Source organism: Lactuca sativa, chromosome 9, assembly GCF_002870075.4.
Source record: "Lactuca sativa cultivar Salinas chromosome 9, Lsat_Salinas_v11, whole genome shotgun sequence".
Taxonomy (NCBI): Eukaryota; Viridiplantae; Streptophyta; class Magnoliopsida; order Asterales; family Asteraceae; genus Lactuca; species Lactuca sativa.
The window spans coordinates 221,066,716-221,072,556 of NC_056631.2; the positions used below are offsets into that span (position 1 = coordinate 221,066,716).

The 5,841-nt window shown below is 32.0% G+C and overlaps 1 long non-coding RNA gene across 1 annotated transcript; it reads right to left on the reverse strand.

Annotated features, from left to right (window-relative positions):
* Positions 1-3,508: 3,508 nt before the first annotated feature.
* LOC128129319 (uncharacterized) lies at positions 3,509-5,559 on the reverse strand. Its single transcript, XR_008227161.1, has 3 exons — positions 5,385-5,559; positions 5,117-5,184; positions 3,509-4,507 (listed from the first exon to the last, which is right to left on the reverse strand). It is a non-coding gene; the product is annotated as an uncharacterized LOC128129319 (long non-coding RNA).
* Between the last annotated feature and the right edge of the window lie 282 nt (positions 5,560-5,841).

Consider the following 5,841-nt stretch of genomic DNA (forward strand, 5'->3'; position numbering starts at 1 on the left):
AGTAATGTTTAAATATATAAAAAAAAATCTAAAATTATAGATTTTAACATTAGAAAATAGATGTCATGTTTTTGAGGTGTGGTCGGTGTGGATGTGTGATCCACTTTTGCATTAGAAGTATAGAAAGTCAAATAAAAACGTCAGATATATTAAGAGGCTTTGCCACATGTATCTCATTAACTGGGTTGGTTGGCATTGGCAATTAATGGATTTTTAAAGGCCAAGTATTAAAATGAGGTTTTCGCTAACGTGACCTAAATGAGTGGAGAATATTATGAAATAAACATTTTTTAATGGTAAACGGTACAAAAACTATTTTTGACATTAATTTATTAATTATTTTTTAAAATCAAATATTATATTTTTAATCCTTTTCAATGTTGATCGTATAACCGATTATTCGGTTTTCTCCTAGTAAGCCCCATGACATGTACACTTTGCTTATTCCACTCAAGGTATCGGATTAGTTGGTGGAATGAGAATTCTCAAAATTGGTATTAGGCTGGATATTCAAATGGTGTCATACACAAAGTTCAGGTATTTACTCGGTGTGCGATCTTTTAGATTATGCAATTACATGGGGGAATTGTCCAAAGAAAAAAGAAATATTCACTATGATAACCTACCCACACTTGGGAATATATGGCTAGCAAGAAATGACAAAATCTTCAAACATAAGGTGACCTCTCCTACAACACTGGTGGAAATTATCATGTCTCAAAGTTTCGATTGGTGCAAACATCGGGGGAAGAGCTGTAAAAGCCGAGTGGATTGGAACATTACTCCATTTAAAATATATATATATATATATATATATATATATATATATATATATATATATATATATATATATATATATAAATAAAAAAACTTCTTTTGATTTTTTCCTTCTGTAACTTCATTGCATTTTATGTACTCTTTATTCCAAACTTAGCAACTTGCTTCCTTTGGTTTTTATTATATATATATATATATATATATATATATATATATATATATATATATATATATATATATATATATATATATATATATATTCCATTTGCCTTTTTCAAAAAAAAATTTGCTTATTTAACCATCTCATACAGGGAATGGTCACATTTACATGGATCAAACATCCAAAGAACTTTTATCTACAAATACAATCCACATAATCATTCAATACGGTAATTAATTAGGGTTCGTCCAGCACGCGTGAAATTGAAACACTCAACATCGCTTAATGGACTCCGCAATATTGGTTGGTCCATGGGTGAAAGATAAAAATATGTTAATCGTTCATTACTTGGTTTAATTGTGATACTAACAAGGAGTTAGGCGTTCCTCTAAACTTTGGGGAATCATTGATGACCTAATATTTGTCTTTCCATATTAAAGAACTTGATGATATCATACTTCCATATTTTAGACATGTTATTGGTACATTGGTGAATCATAATTGGATTGTAAAGCAGTAGATTAAAGAATTGAGTTGCATGCCTAAAATGAAACGTAGAGATATCAACAAAAATGTAAAGAATAGGTTTTTAGGGGAAGTATCAATGGGGAAATGTTCATATCAGTTTTGGGCAAGGTAAGAAGAAAAAAAATCCCCATCAAAGTCACAAATGTAATAAACTAGTAATTGAGTCCGTGTTTTGCTGCGGGTTTTTATGTTCTTTTGTTACGTATTAGGCGTGACAATTATTAAACCAATGACATTTTACAAAGTTTAAAGTTGAAGAGATCAAAGTAACATTTAAAAAAATAGAGATGAAATATACATTTTACAAAGTAGATGATTAAAAATCATATTATATATTATTACAGGGATGGGGGATAAACGCAAAAGTCTAAAAAACGAAAGGGTAAAAGTGATATTTAACAAAGTTGAAGACGGAGGCGGTGAAAGTGAAAATCTAGAAAACGAAAGGGGAAAAGTGATATTTTACAAAGTTGAAGATAGAAATGATGAAAGTGACATTTTAAAAAGCAAAGAGGTGAAAAAAATTCATTTTTCAAAATAAAGAGGTTGCAAATGATGGGTTATACAAAATGGAAGGATTAAAGTTACACTTTACGCATTGACATATATTTTTATGATCCCACATCGGCCGAAAGTACTATAAGTTGGTGGCTTATAAGTCTAAGTGTCCCCTCCTCCTACAAGTTGGCTTTTGGGAGTGAGTTCTACACTTGGGCTTATGACATGATACATGCCTATGGAGTGTTGGCTTGGACCTGAAAAGAGGGTTGCCAACCGTGACCAACGTAGCCGTGACCAACAATGACTCGGAGTGGTTGCCAACTGTGACTAACGAAGACGTTGGCTCTTCAACGCATGGGGTATTGTTATGATCCCACATCGGCCGAAAGTACTACAAGTTGGTGGCTTATAAGTCTAAGTGTCCCCTCCTCCTACAAGCTGGCTTTTGGGAGTGAGTTCTACACTTGGGCTTATGACATGATACGGGCCTAGTATGGGATGGGTTCGTATCATATACTTGTACTAACATTTAAAAAAAATAAAGAGGTAGAAAAAAAAACTAAACTTTACAAAGTAGATGAGAAAAAAATCATATTGTATATATACCATAAGGACGGAGGATAGACACAAATATCTAGAAAACAAATGGATAAAAATGATATTTTAAAAAGTTGAATGTTGAAAATGAGGGGGGGGGGACATATACATGTACTTACATTTAAAAAAAATAAAGGGGTAGAAAATAAATTTTACAAAGTAGATGAGAAAAAATATCATATTATATGTATACTATAGGGGCGGAGGATAAACACAAATATCTAGAAAACGAATGGGTAAAAATGATATTTTATAAAGTCGAAGGTTGAGAGGGGAGGGGGGATAATGTTTTAACAAGTAGAGGATGAAATATATCATTTTACAAATTACAAGGGTCAAAAGTGAATGATCATGCATAATTAAAGGCTTGAAGATAAACATCATGCATTAGCTAGCATACTTATACATTGTGTTTACAAATTTATACTTTTAGCTACAGTAGCACTCACATGCAAGAAATGGGTATTTGTATATACTTATAATATTTGAAAAAAAGCACACAAATTTACAAAAATCATTATAAATATTATCATAAACATATAGCCACAACATTTGTAAAATAACTAATTTAAAAAAATTAATTTTATATATAACGATGTCAAATCATTCAACTTTTCTTGTAACACTAATGACTCAAATTCGTGCCTTTATGGTTGCCTATTATCAAAGAAAGCTGCAAAATAAAATCAGTAAAAAGAATGTTGTAAAAATCCCGATTAGGTCTCGATTAATCCCTAGGCGCTACTCGACCGATAAGAGAGCGCCTAGCGATTAATCCATGCATACAAAATGACTGAGACAGTAAAACCCGATGAAATTTTAACACTTTGAAGAAGTTATATCTCAATAGAAACTGTTTGAGGTATGATTAGTGTTGTATTTATCATATTAACCTATTTTGTTATGATATTAGTGGTATTTATGAACTTTTATATGATATTAGTCCTATTTAATTTTGTAAAATCTAACAAATTAGCACTTAATGGTCCCTGATTAATCCTCCAATTAATCTCCGCCTAGCCGATTAATCCCTTAACCTTAGACCACCGACTAGCTAACTTCGAACGATTTTTACAACCTTGGTAAAAAGTCATAAATCTGTAAAATCAAATCAAATCAAAATTTGTTAACCAACAATTCTAATTCAATAATACCTTATCAAGTCTAAGATGAGAAATATGATAATTGAAGATGAAACTCTGAAAAATCTAATAAAAAACAAACATTATAAAAGTTTTATAAAAAATAATACAAATATCTACAAACATATTACCATTTAATGTCCCATTTCAGAATAATTTTTTCATTTTTAAATTATGGTAAATGCTCATTTTCAATAAGTGATAAACACCTTGTCTTTAATAACCATACACCAAAAGTAGAATTATAAGAAAAATATCGCAGAATCTCAAATCATAAAATTGCTAATGTGTGTATAGTCACATTTTTGCATTTTCACGATTTGATGAAGTACCTAAAAAACATATAATCCACAACTGTAAGCACAAAGTTATATTTTTATAGGTTTGGACTGTTAAAGTCCGTATAAAAATCATAACACTCTCATACAATATCCGTTCTCGACTGTATATATATCGACGGATAGGTATTGATGAGATCTTTAGCTATCGTTTGGATTGTTTTACTGTGACATCCCCAAAATCACGGCCAGAAAAGACCGGTTTGTTTATGCTTTGTTTAAAAATCAGAGTTACATTTTAAATGAAAGTGTTGCGGAATTTGTCCCAAAACAAAAATATGATAAAGATTTATCAAAAGCATTTCCATAGAAATGTATTTCATTAAAAGACTTGGGATGTCATGTTCGTACAGATCAAAAGCATAAACAATACAATATAAGCCTTACTACATTATTTCATATCTACAGGCCTATATCTGTAATCCCTCGTCCAAAACATCACACCTATGCTCATGCGCCACTACCTGTAATACAAGAAACTGAGTGGGTCAGGCTTGGGAGCCTGGTGAGCACATAGGGTTTTCAACCCACAATAAATAAGTTTATTAATTTCATCGATCAACAATAACCCGATTACCCGTTCCCGTTATCCTCACTTTACGTCCCTAAACACCTATCATAAGGGACCTAGCCTAAGGATCATCATCGGGACGGACACTACTGCTAAGGGGATTCCTCAGCAATAAATGTCCTAAAGGCAACCATGTGGGGGATGGAGTACACCGGTGAACACATCGTTCACAACACCTACAGGTTGCGAGCCTGCCAGCGTTCCACTGGACTGTCTAGAAGAGCCCGTGGTCGTCATCTATACTCCACTAGATGACTGGATCAACAACAACAACATTGAGGCCTCTCATCATTTTATCACACATCGTCTTATTACATCTACCCATGTTTTACCCCAACATTTTTGTAGATATAAAATACATATACAGTTTAAATCATTTAAAACTTGTATAAAAACATTCATCTAGCATAGATAACAAGTATACAGATAATATGCACACATAGCACGTAATATATAAAATACTTCATATCTATGTGTAAGATGAAAGTAACTATGCACTCACTTGAAAAGGTGGTGATTCCGAACTCAGACAGCGCTTCGCTTCTTAAATAGAATTTTCTTCGACGAAACCTAGTATTATTACCACTAGAGTTTAGTATATTATTCGCCGAGACTAATTAATAGTCTAGCTATTATTATTATTATATAAGCGTTAAAAAAATACTTATATAACCCATAATAATAACCCAAGTATTTATTATAAGTTCATAATAACAATACTAATTTTAAATATAAGCTATATTAAAATAAGGTAAGCATAACTTACTTACAAGGGGGTTTTAGCTAGGAGTCGGGCTCTGCAGGGGCAGAACTTCATCGCTGAATCTTTCTAAGAAAGATTCGTGCAGCGCTTCAGCGCTCACCTTACTATACTAAGCTACAGAAAGAGAAGTCGAATCACGAGGGACCGAAATGCTCGGGGGATAAGGAGAGAAAGACTCTTGAATCAAGAGAATGGTGCAAGAAATATGAGAGCCCAAGGCTCTTATTTATACTAATTGAATTTTCAAAAACTACCCTCCATAATTACTTAATGACCTTTTAGTTATATAAACAATTAAACACCCCTCTATAATACTATTATAAATGGATTTAATGATATTTGTACTAAACTAATGTCGAAAGAACTCAACATTAGTCTTATAATGACCGCATCGTCGATACCTTTCTAATGATATATACATATGTATATATATGTGTACGTATACATGATTTATACTTTATTTT